General features: G+C 30.0%; 1 protein-coding gene across 7 annotated transcripts in view; it reads right to left on the reverse strand.

Annotated features, from left to right (window-relative positions):
- Window positions 1-20,076, reverse strand: part of LOC125067766 (protein lin-10-like) — a 121,051-nt gene that overhangs the window by 98,101 nt on the left and 2,874 nt on the right. For all 7 annotated transcript variants that reach the window (XM_047676557.1, XM_047676540.1, XM_047676585.1 and 4 more), the window contains exon 2: window positions 6,743-6,800. The gene's annotated coding sequence lies outside the window, so the exon portion shown is untranslated. The remainder of the gene's footprint in view (window positions 1-6,742; window positions 6,801-20,076) is intronic.

Consider the following 20,076-nt stretch of genomic DNA (forward strand, 5'->3'; position numbering starts at 1 on the left):
AAATGTGAGCTATTTAAATTCATTTCGTATCCACGTTGCTCTCTTAACAGCTTTTATTATTTACTAGCTATTCATCCTGACTGCGCACGGGAATAATGACGATTGAAATTCACCCCGTGATATGATTTTATAGAATGAGATTTAAACAAACGGACTTATCTCTAGGTACATTTAAGACTTATGATTCCGTAGTACATTTTTCGGCAATTTTATGTATCTTTTTTGCTTACCCAGCGTAAGACAAAATGGCATGTTGTAACGATTTGATTAGATAACATTAAATAAATTAAGAATGTACTACTTACCTTTCCAGATAAATTATCAAAATAGTGGTAAAAACCGGACCACAGTTTAAAATAAGTTAGTAAACAAACTTGGGGTGTTAAATTGCTTAATAACAATAAGACATTATTTTATAAGCAACCTACTGCAAATACCTCTACAAAATACACAAAAACATCAAAAGGACATTTAAATCTAGAAAAATGAGGGGAAATAGATAGTTATTTAATTAAATTCCATTGTATTAATAAATAAAATTGTTTGTAAGGAGATCGCTTTTTTTGGCGTGTCCTTTTTGAGCTGAGCGCCCTGCATAGCTTTCCCGTGTCGTTTTAGGATATTATCTCGAATTAACACTATTAACTGTTAACTCATTTCTTTATTAAGACAATTCACATGTATGTAACTAGGGTCGACATCCGTCCGCCTTTGTCCGGATACGCCCTCACTTAGCAGACTCATCTTCAAATCCTGCCTTATCTAACAACATTTACGACCAACAATATTTGATATTCTCTATTTAACGTTTGTTCTTGTTATATTTAAAATATTGTTTTATTTTATATTACATGTGTTTAGATGCTAAAATTTATGTCGTTGATATTTCTATGTTGATACTGCACTTTATTAACACCCACAAAAACATAATACACAAGATAAAAAAGTAAAAGCTAACATTTATAATATATTACCTGTGGTAGGCTACACTTAATGTTTTTTGTGACGACTCAAAGTACTTGAATAAAGTATATTATGTTTTTTTTTTTTTAATTACTATAAATTTGAAGAGAATAGTCAAAGACGAAAGCTTGTTACTCGTATAACTTTGAATAAATAGTAACCAGTACAAAGTAATAAAAAAATTGAGAACATTGCCCTAATTTAAATACTTAAACTTAACACGTTCAAGATTATATTTTTCTCAGAAATATTTTCAGTAAAATTAAAAGAACAGCGATGAAAAAAAATACAAAACACTTAATGAAAGCACGCTGAAATATGAAAACAATATTTATTATTTAATTCGTTTATTCCGAGTCATGTTTCTAGCGAACAATGCGAAGTAAACCGTGAAACAAGGGGCGATGCTCTAAATTCCAATTAAAATGAGCAGTAAATCCTTGGAAGAAGAAAATCGGAGTGCCCTAGAAACAAATGAGGAGAGTTGTGAGGACAATGGTCGTCTCTAATTCGATTACTTGGTAGGATTAGCACTGACAACATTTTTCCAAGAAATTACTAACTTTGACTTAAAACTCAGTTGAAGTCCATGGATTATTGAGTTAACTTAAAACATTTCTTCGTTAAACTATTAAAAATGATGAAATTACAAACTCTAAATCAAATGAAATTTAGACCGGTGTTAACGGGAAATTCTGTCTTATTGTATATAACCAAGTTACAGAATCACACTTAATTGAGCTTCAAGTCGACTTTGATTTTAAACTGTTACTGTATGGAAAAAACCTAACTTGTCTGTGATAAATATTAGTCTAGTATTATGGAATTAGAAATTATTTAGTAATAATAAAGTTATGATCCTGAGCCACTAAAATCTTCCTCATTTATATCCACTTTGGCCAATAGTGTGACATGGGTAGAACAGTAAAAGATTGTAATTTGTTTAAAAATTTAAGAAAATTGAACGCAATTGAATGGAAAGGATAAATGTTTAGATCATTCAAAACTGTACGATATAAAAGTACACATTTTTTGTTTTATGCCTGTTGAATACTGTGTGTACATGGAACGCGGTAAAGCTCATACACAATTCAAAGTAAAATAAACCTGATACTTATATCCTTTTACTTTACATCCGTCACACATTTCTGGCTCAGATGTTTATCAGCATAGTCTTTCTAAGGTTTTTAATCTAATAAAATTAAATTTCTTAATTGCTGTAACAGACTTACACAGAAACTATACAAGACACTATTATTTTATATTACTTGTATATGATACCACTAGTTAAATAAATGATTGGCTAGATGACGAGAACAAGTAATACAAACAATGTTGTTTTTTTAGGTTTATTATTTTCATGTTTTATTATGACAGAATTTGCTGAAATGGACGTCAGTAATTGTGTATATCGGCATTTTTTAAATTTTTTATTGATTTATACAAAACTATAAATAAATATAAAATAAATCGTACCCTCAAGCTTAAACCAAACAAGGTTTTTCTGACTGTGGGTTACATCGTTCTACTTTACTTATTATCTAGTTCGAGCCAAATAAGTCTTATATTGCTGCACACTAGTCTATTTGCATGTTTTTTTTTTATTATTATTGGTGTTTTTTTTATGTTCATAATTTACTATTACTAACCTGAATTTCAAGCTTAGAAAAGAACTGGAGACAATTACATTTATTTTATCAGCAATTCGTAAACGAAATCAACAAAAAATTAAAAAAAAAAGTCATGAAAATATTTTATTAAAGTTTAGACTCTACCAAATTAGATTTTGTTTAACCAACTGAAACATATACAATCTAAGCATTTCCAAATATTCAAAGGTAATAAATACAAAACGCAATAAATTAATAAAGCACAAAACTAACAACAGTTAGTATCAATTATCTTCTAAAAGCCCAAGAAAGAAGGACTTAAGCAATCATAATTAATGATAATCCGGCTACGAAAGAAACTCAGTATTAAATAAACAGAACGGAAAAGGGAAGAAACGTAGGTACGAATTAGACACCATAGCGATACAAACGTCTCTCGTCGCCGCTTTAACGAAATTAAATTCACCCTCACCTTTATTAGGCTGACTGCCGACGAAAATTCTTGATTTAACCATCTGTCTGGTACAATAAATTTAATATCAGTACATACAACTATGATTCACAAAAGTAATAATTGATATGTTACTGACAATCATAGCTGACTCTTTAATCTAGTATATTTAAATTACCCTGAAGTTGAACTAGCACTCTGTGATGTTGAAATATTTATAAATATAGCAAGGCTATGAGACGTGCTTTAATTTACTAGTCGCATAAATCGGTTTTAGCTTTATGGCTAACTTGTAACATTAAAAATATGCACCTCAATATTTCCTTGCAGGAGCTGTTGAAAGCATTAGAAAGTATAAAATTACCGATTCTTTCAAGTCTTTCACGAATAAAATCTTTGATAAATGAATTTCTTCCCTTTCACTTACAATATTTTCTGTAGGTGCACTCTTGAATAAAATTTCTCTCGTACAAATTGGAACGAATGAAACATTTACACTGACTTAGCACTCATAGCACCAAAGTGAAAATAAATTTCTACCTCCATAACTTATTACATTTTAAAATATTTTATTCTATTGCAAAAAAAAGAATATGAAAATATATAACCATATTATATTTAGATTTTAAAATTTTACGCTTGCGAACTTTAGACATTTTTTTTGAGATTTATAACAACATACATAATAATAAAATAATTCGTATTTTTCGCAATATAAAAATAATTGAAAATAGTACGGCATATATTGTATTGTTTTGAAGAAACAATAAAACTATTAACAGTCTACACTATTTTGTTTTATACGATTCGGCAGGTCGCAGCAGTGAACAATTGACTGAACGAAACAGAAATATTATATACTCAATCGTATGAATAAGTAAATCGTTTATATTGAAGATAGCTGAGACTATTTCAATCGAAAGCAGATTATTCACAACCGTAAAATAAAAATACCTGCCACTCAGTAATTGGTCTATAATATATACCTAATAAGAAAATATCGGTAAATCCAAATCCAACCAACGCAGAAACTGAAACTGGCAGAAAATATGTAACACACCTGCAAACCAACTTATTTAAAAAAACAGATAAAAATACTAATTTTAATTTCAGTTTAATATACCTTTTATTTTAAAGTAAAAGTTCCTCACGCTATAAAATAATGGAAAAATAGTCATTACGAAATCCTTTATTCGCTTCAGAAACGGAGGCCCATCGTGAGCCGTCACTTAAATCCATTGCCCAGTGAATTAGATAAAGCACTTTGGGCACGCACATCGTATAATTGGCAGCGATGTAGCCACCCAGGCCTGACCCCCAAATCGATGATTGTTCCACCAAAGATAATTTTCACGCTTCACTGATGCTTTAATATAAATGCACTGAAAGGACGATTTGATTTGACGAGGGTTGTGGAAATTACGTTCGCCGATCTCAATGATGGTCTGAATTCCGAAATTTTTGGAATACTTTTTTGGCATTAACGTTTCGTTCATGCAAAATTCATTAGATAGTGAACAATGAGCATTGTTGTTTTACGGAAAGCTTTCGTTCTGATGTTCATTGTGTTGCAGCGTGGGAAGTACGCGTTCACGTAATCGGCTTGAAGCGTAGTGCACTTTCATGATAAGGGCTTGCAATACTAACGGAAATGGACTTGTATAGAAGGCATTTATGGAGAGTTTGCAACTTTGAATAACTGAGCTTTGGTCTAATGATGATATCGTGTTGGTAATGTGTTTACTGTGGGATTTCTGTTAAATACATTATTATTGTGTGTGAATATTACTATTAAATACATTTAATACTTAATAAGCGCCGTCAATTAAATTTTAATTACATAAATTATTTATTTATTTAATCTTAACTTTGGCATGAATAGTTCTGCAAACAAACCACCATATATCAGCACTAAACAACAAAATTGATACTACTGAAGCGGAAAATCAGCTAAAATTTTCACATAAATGTAAAATGTATCTAAAACTCGGATACGTTACCTAAAACTACTGCAAACATGAAACCCGTAGCAACTACATCCAGTTTTATTGACAGATTTATTATCCAATATTATAATAGGTAGTGTATTTAATGTTGCCGTAGAGCAGTGAAAACTTACCTGTTACAATTATGACGTGACGGCACTGAAGGAGATCACAATCGAAAGTTTGCATAAAGATTAATACCATGCATACAAAAACATAATAAACTATTATACTGTATTTAAATTGGAGTGTAAGTATAAAAAATATGCAATATTTAATAATATTAAAAAAGTTTTTTTTTTTAATTCTAATTTAAGCATATAATTACTCAATACAATAGCAACTGAATAAAATAATATACTATGTAACCAAAATCAAGATAAATCTTGGTATTTCAGTAGGCACAAAATTTAAATAGGATCAATTACGTTATTATTATAAAAATTCCCAAAAATGTCATAACACTTATTTGGTGTAGGTATGCCACCATAGACATTGGCACGGCTTTAATCATTCCTTATATAACCAATGCGTTCTCAACCTTGGGAACTAAGACGTTATATGCATTATACCTGTAGTTACACTGCCCCACTCACCCTGGCACCAGAACAGAACAATACTAAGTATCACTGTTTGGCGGTAGGATATATGATGACTGGGTGATACCTAAACAAACGGGCTTGCGCAAAGCCATACCACCAAGTAATTGAAATATTTTTCCGTAAACAGAATCGAACTTTTGTATTATATAAAAATGATGAAATGAATGAAACAAAAATGAATCAAATATTTCGTTATATTATATTTTTAAATAAATATTTAAGTAAGTTTTACCTTTAGGTAAAAATGTTTTTTTTTAAATTTCATCTAAATGTAATATAAAAGTTACAGGCAATGTTTAAAACCACATAGATCCTCGTATATAAACAAATTCGTTTCTTAATTCTTCATAAGTTATTATGAGTTCTCCGAGCCTCTGTGCTTATCAAGGTTAAATTATTTCTTTTGTCAACTCTAGAACAGGTTAAAATTGAGTAAATTGTAATGTAATGTAAATTATCAGTTCCAGAACATATAAATTTGTGAATGAACTCTATACGTAATTTATATAAGTCCGAAAATGCGCACATCATACATATCTAAGATTATGAACTTAGATAAATCGAAAAGAACATAATTGTTTGGTTTTAAAAACAAAAACATTCGTCTGATTCTAGCCTAAATTACATTTTGTTACTAGGCATACTATGTAAAACATATTTTATTAATAAAGGTTTTCGAATGAAAAAATTATAAATCATCAAACAGGGTAAAGGAACTAGGTAAAGAAATATATTATGAAAACTTAAAAAAGACGTCACAAAGCAAGAACACTTTGAACGACAAAGGCAGTAAATATGCCGCCCCGACCTGCACCAGGTCAGGCATAACGTTCCGGCCATTGAGTAGAGTACGATGGCTACTAACTCAACCAACGTAACTCGGCACTGAAAGTTATGAAACTCTTTGTGAAAGTTATACGTTACGCCTATTATATAAGCCATTCCTAATCACGTAATAATACACGGAGGCCCTTTTTTTGAAATCATTAATAAATAAATATACTATACGATCGTACGTATTAATTCGAATCGAAGGTAAATTAAAAATAATTAAAATAAAAAAGCTTATAAAATTATATAAATATTATTCATAAATACGTAGACGGTATATCAAAATATATTAAAACTTACATTAATCCCATTAAATGAATGAATTTGCTGTAGTCCTCAAACAGCCGAAACGAAATTTCTGAAACGATGAAAATAGCATTATATCAATAAATTCAGTCATAAAATGTAAAACAGAACGTTATATGTAAATAATTTAATAGAAATACAGACATTATCAAGCGATAGATAAGATTACAATTATTGTAGATTTGAGTAAAGTATTTAGTTTAAACATTATATTTTATGTATCAGAAATGCTACTTAGGACTAAGACTTAGGTTTAAAAAACGTTAAATTTTTTTAACAAAATATAAATTATGCACTATTTTTAGACTAACCTTTTACCATATGTCGAAAACCTTACCGATAAACCTTGAATGCAAGCTTTTAACCGCCATTAAACGTTAGAGCTTTTAAGCGCTTTCAAATATTCATATTGTAGGTATCGAATAATTTGGTTGAAAAACACAAAAGATGTCTCAGAAAAACAATGTTCTATATTTGTATTGTATATTCGTGAAAATACACGATAATGTTGAATTTAACGAAAGTTTTTTTTTAATTACTATTACTATGTATATATTTAATGAGGTTGTTTAATATCATCGTCTCGGTTTGCGAAAATCAATATATGTATTTTATAACATAAATCAAATTGAAATGTTTGCGAAATATGTATTGTATTAAATCTAAAGAAAGGTAAGTTTATTGGCCAACTATGGTCCAACAATGTCTACAGTTTGTCCAAGATGTGAAATTCTCGTGGTACGGCTGTTTATAACTAAGGATGCGCATGTTTGTTAGCTGTAGATGTACTTATGTAATATTTGTGTACCTAGGTTAGATTTAACCTTGTTTGATCCCATGATTGGAAGCACATTGACAATGTATGCAATGGCTAATGTATTTGACAAGGCGAAGTTTGTAGGCATTGGTGACCTTTATTTATTCGCCTTCAAACGCCTATTTTAAAAAGATATATGTATGTAAATGATCATAAATAAAGTTGGGGTTTTGTATGCGTTGATTAACACACAGAACATTTAAATTTATATGTATATATATAGTTGTCAATACATAGTATATTTTATTTGAGAATAAAATAATTACTGAGTTTTCCGGTAGAATCTACATTTCGAACTGGTAATAACTTTATATTCAATTTAATTCTTAAACATGACGATTCAAGTTCTTATAATAGAATAGAAAAAAATAATAATAATAAATCTTCCTTGTATATAATTCGTCATATAATAACATAACTAACTAAAATGTTAATTCTTTTTACGTTATTTATTTGAAAGTATTTGAAAGAAATGTTGATCTACCTTGTTTGTACCTACAATAGTAATCATAACGTGTTACCTGTTAAAAACCTATAAAAGATCAGATGTGTTAACTGAGAGTATATTAAATTCTCTATGGTATATTATAGTTCTTGTAACTGTGTAACTTGATTCTGGCAAAGGCTTTTAACGATTATGAATGTGCAGTACACACCTATCACGAGGCCTGATTATTAAATAATTCTGATTCCTTCCTTCATGCACATGAGAGAAAAAGACGTCACTAATCGTTTAAAAACATAACTTCTGGTGTAACACTAGCTTTTTTTCTATTTAAGTGAGTAACAATCTACGTTCTTCTAGTCTTTTCTCCTATCGAGTAGAATTAATACTTTACTCTATCCACGGCATTGCTTCACTGCGCACACATGCAGATTCACACACTATAGGTATATTATATGCTTCGCATGACTGATTGAGATTAATAATTTTATGATTACATAATGATGCTTAAATGTTCATTAGGTCAATAGGTCCATTTTATAGATACATGTAATTAAACTAACCTTAATTAATTATTACAGGAATTATTGAATATATAGTCTACACGAATGATATGTACAAAAATATGAACAAAAAATATGTTATATAGGTGCGTCTAGATTGCCAATCAATCGACTGCGGTGAGTTGTGAAAGATAGCGAAGTTTAATCAACTCAATCTCGATGCGACAGGTATTCCTGATCGGATTATATTTGTCACGTACTGTAAACATCTCTCTGATCACATCATGATTAGTAGCGTGTCTTAACTATGTAAATATTATCAAATAATTGGGAAACTTATATTAAAAGTATGTATACTAACATTAAATTTGAAACATGAAAATTTTATTAATAATGACCAATTTCAAAATACCTCAAAATGTTATATATAAGCTATATTGTATAAGCGGATATGAGAACACTAAAAATGAATACGCTCCAAAAACAGCCACGTAATGAATGCATTATTTTTAAAATTAACATTATAATAAAAAATACTAAAACCTTAGAATATATAATTTTTAAACTGACATAAACAGTAATTGCCTTGGCAAATTTAAAGGCAAAGAAATTTGTGAGAAGCGACTAACAAAGTTTTAATGTTGAGAAAAAACTGGTCACATTTAGTTGTACGTTTTTAATTATTCACGGTATAAGTTTACACATTAACTCCGGAGCTCAAGTCAAAACATCTAGACATGCACAAACTTTGTACCTTCGCTAAAACTTTATTTATTTCACTACCGACCCACGTTACAGTTTCAGCAAACAATGTTCTCTGTAATTTCACTTACCTAACTCTCACGCTGAGCTAATATAGGGATCTCTATCAAGTACAAATTTTTAACTAAACTCGGACTTTGAAAGACTTCTATTTACGGCAAGCCTTCATATATTGTTTAAAATACATACATTGATCCACCACCAATGATACGTCTATTTTTGTTTAATTATTAAACATCAATGTAATTAAATAGATATAATAAAAGATTTTTTTATGGACAATCGAACGGCACACCTTTAACAAGGATCCTTCAAGACGATTGACGCCAATACATATAATATCAAATTCATGAGGACGTGATAGTAATAATAAGCAAACATGGTCTCTAGAATTGAAACGAGGTCAGCCAATAAAATTAATTATATTAAATGTTTAGTTTTATCCACGCCCAGACTGTTAGTGTTGATTATGAATAACAAATACGCTTAGTATGAATAATAGAATTGTTATGGTCGATTATCCAACTATCATAGTACTTATTATTATACGATTTTTTGTCAATGCGTTGAAGAAATAAAGGAACATCGCCCAAATGTCACCGAGAAAGTTTTGTTTAATTAATAGAAAAAAACTCTGAGTTATCTATAACAGATAGATATAATTAACTTGTGCACAAAAACAAAAACAATATCAAAATATACTTTATTCAAGTAGGCTTTAAAAATACAAAGTCAAAGCACTAAGTTAAATACAATTATTTATGTATATAATACATCCTGCTTGGAAGTCAACCAGTCAAAGTCAGTATTAGCTCCACGCTTTTTTATCATCTATATAATCTTGTATTGAATAATATTCCTTCTTTACCAATGCATTTATTACAAATGATTTGAATTTATGAAACGGCAAAGTTAAAAATATCTGCGGAATTGTATTATAGAAACGGATTCCTTGCCCCAAGAAGGATTTATTGACTTTGTGGATTCGGAAACTTGGCGTTAAAAGCTTATCATATAGATATCACATAGATATTTTCACCTGAATTTGTGAAGAAATTGGAACCCTATAATTCTCTTATTTAATTTTTTTTCTGTAGATAGTGATCAATATACTTTTAGCCACTTTCGCCTCAAAAGCACCTGGACCGATTATTTTCTCTCATCTTGACATACTGTATAGTACATGTACAATCTAAAACACGGAAAAAACGGAGAAAACTTAGCTCGTGATAATATTAATACAAAACACGAAATATTTTTTTACAAATAGTCTGCGCTACCCATATACGTTTTGGATAAGATTGCGATTATTTTTCATAAATGTATTTATAAAAAATAATCGATAACTCTTTTTATTCTTCTAGTCGCACAGACAATCCAAATAAATTAAACTCAAATAAAATCTAAAAGCGATGCCTCGCCAGGAGCATTCGCCTGTAATGTAATCTTAGATTTCGTTATGAGTTTTACTTTACAGAACTACCTTATGGTCAGACAAACAATCTAATATTCCATTTTGTATGCTCGCCTGCAGTCGAGTCAGTTGCGAAATTATCGTTTAACATCAAATAAAATCGCTGTATAGATTAAAAAATGGAAATGTCATCATATGGATAATAGCATTTAATCATTGGTTTCAAAGAACTGAGTGATTTCGTGCTACCTCTTGATTTGTTATTACTTACTCATTTGCTTAAAAATTACGGTTCTCGATTTTTCAGAATCAAATAACGTACTTTTATAAAATAATCTCAAAGGCTAAAAGCTGTAATCGGTTTTATTTCACAATCAAGTGATATCCCTTTGTGAAATGGATTCCATTTTATTTTTCACTTTGACCGGTTTAGATACCTACTAATTAAAAAGGTCAATTCATTCAAATTTATTTTATAAGTGCCAGTCCCGAATTTACTTTAAAATTTTGGCATTATCCGAAAATATAAATAGATTTCATCAAGTCGACTTTGTAACTATACTAGCAAAGCTGATTTGTCAAACACTAAACTTATAATGAGATTTCATGTTTATTATCTACGTATTCACTTTGAAACAATACATCTAATCTAAGACAGACTAAAGCTTAGCTGTATAATATAATTACTCTGTAAGTTAGGCTTTCAAGATCCAGTCCTAGTTCAGAGCAAGACTTCGCGCGATGCCAAACATCTTTGTTGGCTTAGAATGTAAATCGCTCCAACCAAAACAATGCTTTTAACACTAAAACTTAGAAACAACTTCTTTTCTATTTAATGTTACAGTATACGTTTAAGTTTTATGCTGATTTCATTAACTTAACATATTCAAAGCCCACTAGGCGGATTTTTTTAAATGATTTATAAATCGTGGCTTCTTATTATATTTGCAGTATTTTCTAAAACAAGTTGTATTTCATTTAAACTTCTTCATTGCCGATTTGGCAGTTTTTAAGTAATACCACTCTATCGCTAAGCGAATTAATTCATCAAAGAAAATCAGTGGTAATCAACAATATTAAAAAAATATATTAAATGTAACCGTTGCAGAAGAAAATATTGTGTCTGGGCCTTATGCAAATAAAATCAAAGAGAAAACAATTTTTTCGAATCCTTGGGCTTGTAATAATGAAAATTACTGTACAACAAACAGGTGATGATTGAATTTTGTTAGCAACAACTTGTTAACTTTGTTTTCTTTTTCATATACTTAGTAATTTTAATAAGATCTAATAATTTCTTCATTGCTGTTATTTAATGAAAAGGAAACTGAATCTGTATCATATTCCTATCGATGAAAGAATAAAGATAAATAAAACTGCAATTTATATTTTTACTTTGAATTGCCTATAGCTCTGACATATTGCGCACTACAGACAGTTCTTGATTAATAATTTTTTTTTTAAATACACCATTATTCCACTTAACTATTTATATCTACATTGATTTCACTTTCAGAGTTTCGATAATAGCTTAGTCAACATTCAAAACGCCATTTTTACACGAATCTATAAATGAAATGAATAATAGATTATTCAAGCTCTCGACCAATGATATCACGTCAATTCGTTGTCAAATGTTGTTTATTTTTCTTTATTACTCTTGTGCTTAGAATAGACATTGTTTCACGAAACACTGCATTTCCATCTCAGTGATATATTCAGAAACATTGACTGGCCATATTTAGTAAAATTTTAATATTCTTAATTATCTTATCAAAATATTAACGGATATTGGTTTTTTTTTTTTTTTTTTTTTTTTTTTTTTATGTCATAAGGTGGCAAACGAGCAGGAGGCTCACCTGATGGAAAGTGACTACCACCGCCCATGGACATCTGCAACACCGGGGGGCTTGCAGGTGCGTTGCCGGCCTTTCAAAATACATTGGTCAACAAGGAATACAGATACGCTAATTTCAACCAGGATTGATATTAATAGCGACTTATATTAATAGATTTATTTTTTTTAAATCCTTAATTTCTGTAATCTATTTCATACTAAATATAAATTAGTTATTAATGTATTTTTGTTTTATAACATGTTGATGGTTCCGGATAAAATTACGATATCAATAAAAAAGATTTGATTAATTTTTGCCCATGACCACACACAAAAACACGTCAATGGATAAACACACTAATTTTACACTAAACTTAAGCGAGAAAACGCTTCTAAAACAAAGTTACAACTTCATTTACCCAAGAAATTAGTACTTAACTTAAAGCAAAGCCAGAGTACCCGACTGGCGGGTGCCCTTATTCCAGTCTGCAGTGCTGTGACCCGCCTAGCGGGCAGAAAATGTAGACGGCACCCTTACGTTTAAAAATTGTAAATGTTTTAAGTGAGCAATATATAGATATGTGTAAATAGATTGCCAGTGTATATTTATCGATAGTCTATTCCAATGGAAATAGAAAAAAAGATAAACAAACCTTAGATTTAGGTATTTCATGCGATTGCGATGCTAATAACTCAGCTGTATTGTGCTTAGAGTTTATAATTAATATATCTTTATTCATAATACAACACTATTACACTTTACTACTTATTTACACTTTAATTTTACTTCCAAAGTTCCGATAACAGATTCGTTGACGTTCAGAACTCCATTTTTTCGCAAATCCATAGCTATCATAGATTTTTCAAGATCTCAACCAATGATATCGCGTCAATTTGCTGTCAAATGTTGTTTATTTGGCTTTTTTCCTGTTATGTTTGGATAACTTATCCACATTTACTAAATCTACAAATAAGAGACAAAAACACAATGATCTTAAAACATTAAAATTGTAACCGCCCAAAAATTAGTATCCCAATATTTAACATAAAAGTCTACGGATAAATAAACGCCCCCATACATTTCCTGTGTTGACAGTAGAATAGGAGTAGCATTAGTAGCTATGCACCTAAAGCATTCACATCGAGCTGTCCACTCTAATCATTGTAACTTACGGAGAGAACACATAAATGAACACAAAATAATATGCTCCACGCTTTATTTAACATTGTTGATGAATACATAAACGATGCCATGAACATCGACCGGCTATTGATTGTATCTGTATGATATTGGCAGATAAACGGACCATGAACAGACGTTATTTCTTTTCAGTCTAGGGATCCAGCCAATGTTTATCTGAGTAATAACAAAATAGTAAAGAAACAGTACAACGATTTTAATGAATAGTAATATTGCCTAACATTTTTACGTAAGTTCGACAGACTACACATTGATACAGAATTATTACACCAACCTAAAAGAGAAATTGTTTCAAAAATAAAAATGCATATACATAAGTAGATAATATAGAAGACTTAACATAATAATTGCCCTGTATAAATGATGTGGTGAAGTTTATTTACTCAAATATAAAACATCAGATATCGCCGCGCAACATCGCTCGCGTTTTAGGGATTGATCGTGAGGTTATAGGCATAAAAAAGTAGCCTATGTCCTTCCGTGGAGTTTAAGCTTGCTTCTTACCGAATCAAATTCACGTGACGTGAAAGAGAAACAGACAGAGTTACTTTTATAATGTTAGTATAGATTCGTATGCTAAGTCTCAGTAAAATACGTCTAAAAAATCAATTGCGTCAATGCACGAGGCAAATATAGTTTTTGTAATGATAATAGAACCCGCTATCGAAATTGCTCGACATATGATAATCAATTATTTGCGAAAATTTAAATATAAAGAAATCTTTGACAAATTAAAGTACATCTGCGTATGCTAAAAAAAACTGCACCCAAAATTTAAATAATTTTAATGAAAATAAATCCACTGTTCATATCTTATAATTTCTTTTGTAATGTTACAAAGCATACCATAACGGCATATAACGTCAGTATTGTATTTCAAAATATGTTGACCCTTATTGAAGTATAAGTGCGTGCGACAAGACTTCGCACTCGCACAAAAATGATTAATATGAACTGGAACGGCCCAAAGTGAGAAATAATCCGCTTTAGGCGATCTTCTCGAAAATATCCTTTATTTCAGTACCTCATCCATCATTTTATCCACTAAATGAATGTTAGGTTACTGTTAATAAGTGGTCATGGAGGAATTTGTAGCTGGACAGAAACGTAAGCCTTGGATTTCCTTTCTAAAATGTTTATTAGAAAATTAGATTTAAGTTTTAATTCTAATAGTTGCTTCTCAACACAAATGTTATTTAACTTATTACATTATGTTTGTAGGTTTTGTTTGGCACAACTGAGTCCAATGATTTTACTGTCGATGACGACCATTATTCAATATAAATTACTAAGCAATATAGTCTCAATAGCTGGTTGAGCATAAACATTTATAACCTACATTTTAGACAGTCGTATCTAAATATCAATCTTAAATATTGACGTAATACTAATGGCGCTTTATTTCCTGTCGAGGAATACAATACATTCGTTCTTGCATCCGTACGTGATTACAATTTAATGATACCACATTGGTTATTCATGGCAACATCATACAAATGGAACATCTGTAATCATCTGTTTCTATAATTCAAAATTTTGCGACGTTGTTTACATAATAACATTGTCAATTATGTTAAAAAAAATGTATTAAAACAATAAAACCATTATTTACAAGAAAGTAATTTAATCTTTATTTCTCATCCATATATTTATCTTTATTTTTAAACACAATTTATTCGAAGCATACATATACACATAACGTGTGTACGTAGTACACATAATACATTGGTGTTCTAAAGATTAACTAAGAATAAAAACACATATCAAGTTAAGTTCTCTTTGAATCTAAGCTAATCAATACAATTGTATACAATTAATTCAGTGTGACTATGAGTCAATTGTTGCACTCTTGTTAGCCTGTCTGTTATCAATAAAAAAGAATCAAAATCTAACATAAATTATATTTCTTTCGTTACTGTCCAACTTATTTCGTTACTGGAAATTGGTTTATTTTACAGAATGCGAGTACACTAAATGTTTAAACAAACAAACAAGTCTATGAATTAATGAGATAACTCCTTGTGAATTTTAAAGACGCAAGATGCCTGCCTTAGGGTTGAATCATATTATTCGGTGTAACTTTTACGAGGGTTTTATTTAGACGGTTATTTATTGTTTCGCCACAGCCACCTGGCTCCCATATTTCTTACCAATTATTTTAAGCCTTATTCGTCCTGTTTAGAAAGCCTACGAATGAATATCTTTGAATAAATTTAGATAATGATCCCATTAATGTGCCTTAAGGTCTTTTGTAATTACAATTTTAAATAAATGGAGAAAGGAGAATATTTGCAAGTCCTTCATCAGTTACCTATTTACGGTTAGTAGTATATGAAATAATTGAAAAAAAAAACCACTAATATTGTTTTTTAATGGAAAAAAGTAAAGAGTGAGCCATTATAATTAACTTGCAGTTCAATGTATTAAATTTATTACTTGAAATGAAAATACGTAAAAAATATATAAACAAAAAATTCAAAGTAAGAAATTCATTCATACAGTGTGAGCGTCCAAGAACGAAAATAACCACTCACCAAAACATTGCCACACCTGCCGTCCAAAAATAAATATATATATATATATATATATATAACACCAGCTGTTATCGTAACATAATTATGTAATAATAAAATGCATGTTTGTATATTTGTCCTCTGCGTTCCTAAGCTATTGGTCCGATTGTCATGAAGCTTCTGTGTAAGCCCGCGAATTTTTCTTTGTTTTTTACCTTCAATATAAACGTTTCATTTTTAAACCGTTACTCCACTGGTGTGAAGCATTGACGGGTTACTAGAGTAATCTAAAGAAATTATGAATATTATTGGTTGGAAGTATAAGTGAGCCAGGAATATATACGGAATGCTTAATATTTTTATTAGCTCCAATGCCAATGGGCGTTTATCACCCTACTGACTATTAGGAAGATCACTTGACCGTCCGCCTATCTATTTTTAACAAACGGTGATCTATGTAGATATATCCAATTTAAACTTGATAACATGGTTTACATCTTAACCAGACCCAAAAAGGGCTTGTCGAATTAAAAACAAAATATAAATGACAACGCCACCAACAAACCAACCAAAAACAAACATACTCTCATGTATAGAGTGTGACATTGATAATTTATGCCAACAGTTTCGTTTAGGAGCCATTGTCCGGAAAACATAAAAGCTTTTAACGTCGCTCCTGTGCTCTCTCGACGCAGATACACGCGGCGTTTTATACCGCAGTTCAAATGCTATTAACCGAATTCAACGCTCAAGAACCGGGCCATTAAAAAAATATTATTGAGATAAAATATTGTATTCAAAAGGGTGTTAATATTCAACGATACTTCGAGAAATGACCGTTCAAATTCGACTAAATATATTCGACGTATTGCTGTTTTCACTTAGCACGTGTCAAGTAACTATTAATCTTGCAGATGTTTCCCAAAACAATTTATTACTGACAGAGGAGCGTTAACCACAAGCCTTGGCGAATTGGATGGAATAAGGGGTCAACGGACAGAACACACGATCATCATTAATTTAAAATGATAATCGCAAACTTATGTTTATATAAAATGGAAATAAGGAATTCTAACTAGCTTATGGAATTAGAAATAATACCGGCTTCAAAACTTTTGATGCACTTGATTAAAGTTTATTATTAAATGCTGATTCTTGTATGGGGCTCGTTTTGTTTTGGTAAGATGATTTTATCAAATTACCTTGATGCTTGTTTTGTAATATAAGAAAGAAAGATAGGTTAATCAATAAAATTTTGGGAAGCTCTCGTAAATTGATATCATAAGTTTTTTAGTCATTATATGATTGAAATAGAAATGTTTACCAGTAGATTAACTAATGAGTAAAGTGTTGACAGGAACTTACAACCTTTTATAAAAAAAAAATCTAGTATTGTGACTATTTCAAAGAAAGCTCACAAAAATATAAAAGTTATAGGCTTTTAAACTGGACATATTCCCGCGAGTCATGTGTGCTCAATTAAAATTGCCAGTAAAGTCTAAATTTTTTCGAAGCCGTCCTTTAATACGCTCAACTGTCATAAGTTTCCATAAGCATTCTGGTGTTATATTTGTTCAGTTGCCAATCAACGATAAAAGCTAAACCAAACTTTTCTAATTTAAATAATTTTGTCTCTTCAACTTTTATCCGAATCCACATTTTATCGATATTTATATCTGAATAAGTCACTGACTCATTACGTTTGAATTAGTTTCAATCAGCATCCTATAAGCAAAATTCTAAGCTACGCCTTAAGACCTTTGTAAAGCTACCACCGGTTCGGAGATTTTCAGAGTTGGACCGGGAAGAAAATCGGTATTAAAGCTTTTTCTCAAATTGAGATACTAATATACGTTTTAATTATATTAATAAATATATAAATATTTTTCATTCATCGAAAATTTCTCATCTATTTATTCTTGAATTTTGGAATATTTAATATATAATATTTTGGATCTATTAAGTTTATTTTTTTTCTTATGGTGTCAAATTAGCTTAAATATCAAAATTCATTAACCGTGATTTTTATTTTAAATCGATAACAAACCATTACACGTCCACGTCCGTTAATTCGTTATACAAAAATAAGGTGTACAGCAAAAAAGTCGATAAGAAATTCATGAGTACATTCATATCAATCATTACAATTTTTCATATTTAAGAGAAGTAGAGACAAAACGTCTCCGTAATTTTTTATTATTGAATTAAATATCTTGTCTCGGGAGCATACATCCTTGCACCTCGAAAACTTTGAAGCTTGTAAAATGCCTACTAAAAAATTCTGAAAGACATAAATCATAACACAGGCGATTAAAGATTTGCCTGATCTGAAAATTGACATTAGCATATAACTTAATTTCATAAATTTATACACTGTATATATAATAATTATTAAACATACAACTTATTGTATCCAAAATACATATAATTTTTTTCAAAAATAAAGTATTTACAAATATCGAAAATTATTATATTTTTGACCCCCAAAGTTAAATCGAAGATAAATTTTTAAGGAATGTCATTTGTAATTGGTAATGTAAAAGTTCCGTGTTCCTTTAATTTTTTTTCTTAATTTGTTTACTTAAAGCTAATATTTCGCTGCGGCAAAAGGGTGAAAAAGAACGGGATTTCTGAAAATCTATAAAATTTAAGAAATTATGTATGTTTTCCGAGATTATGCCGATGATAAATCTCATCAAAATGAAATGAAAACCGCCTTCGAATTTAGAAACTATTTATTTGATTAAGAAGATATTTACGAAAACAAGAAAAATAAAATAATATAGACAAAACAAATATTTCGCGTAACATAAACAGAGAACATAATTTGAATTAAAGAAAGGCTCGTAAAAAAGTTGTAAGTGTAGATTCAACGTGAAAGAAATGGAATGAGAAGAGAGCCAGAATAATGGCTTATTCAAATTTAACGTCGGAATACCGCACCTTTGGAAACGATAAAGGCGCACCTGCGGCAAAAGCAAAATTACTACCGAGATTTTAAACAACATTAATAAATCTCTATTTTTTTAATTATTGAAAATAATATTAACGATAAATAGAGCTAAAATTACTTAAATTAAACTACAACTGACATAAAAAGTAATCGAAGTGATTAGTGTCAGAATATACGTACTTTAAAAATGGAACAAACGTCATTTATTAAACCTATTTACAATATCAGTAATATTGTAAAGATCTTTATAATGTCAGTACAATGTTTATGAGCGAAGTGAAAAGAATTATATAAAGTATTTAAGTACTTATTGAAAGATGAAGATGATACTCCGTGAATACAACGTACCGCCGGCATTCCCAACAAGGAATTACGGATAGCTAATGCTTTACGTCATTAAGACACAATTAATCAACAAACGAAAAATGAAAATTCAAAAATAAGCTTTTTGTAAACGTTCATTTCCATTTAATACCGTCTTTTTTTGTAATTTTTATGTACGAATTTTACGTTTAAAGATTTTATTATTCTGGTGTATTTTTTATTTTAGATATTCAAAACAGAGTTACATTACGTTTGCTAGCTATACAAGATGCGGCTGGTACTAGTGATTAGCACGAGATTCAGAGCGCCAACGAGCTGCATGTGAACCGAGGTTAGCGGTCTGCTTCTTTTTCGTTTTTCGACGAACAAAAAGAAGGTATCAGTGGGACGGCATTATATGTTCGCTGTTTTATTTTTGTGTTCGCGAACCTCTAGGTTTCGTTGTATAATTAATATTTTCCGATCATTGATTATTCCACCGAGTAAGGTTTGGTCAAAATGAAATTAAACCGAATCTTATTTCTATAAGAAAAGATTTAGCACTAGAATATTAATTCTA

This window comes from Vanessa atalanta, chromosome 1 (assembly GCF_905147765.1).
Source record: "Vanessa atalanta chromosome 1, ilVanAtal1.2, whole genome shotgun sequence".
Lineage (NCBI taxonomy): Eukaryota > Metazoa > Arthropoda > Insecta > Lepidoptera > Nymphalidae > Vanessa > Vanessa atalanta.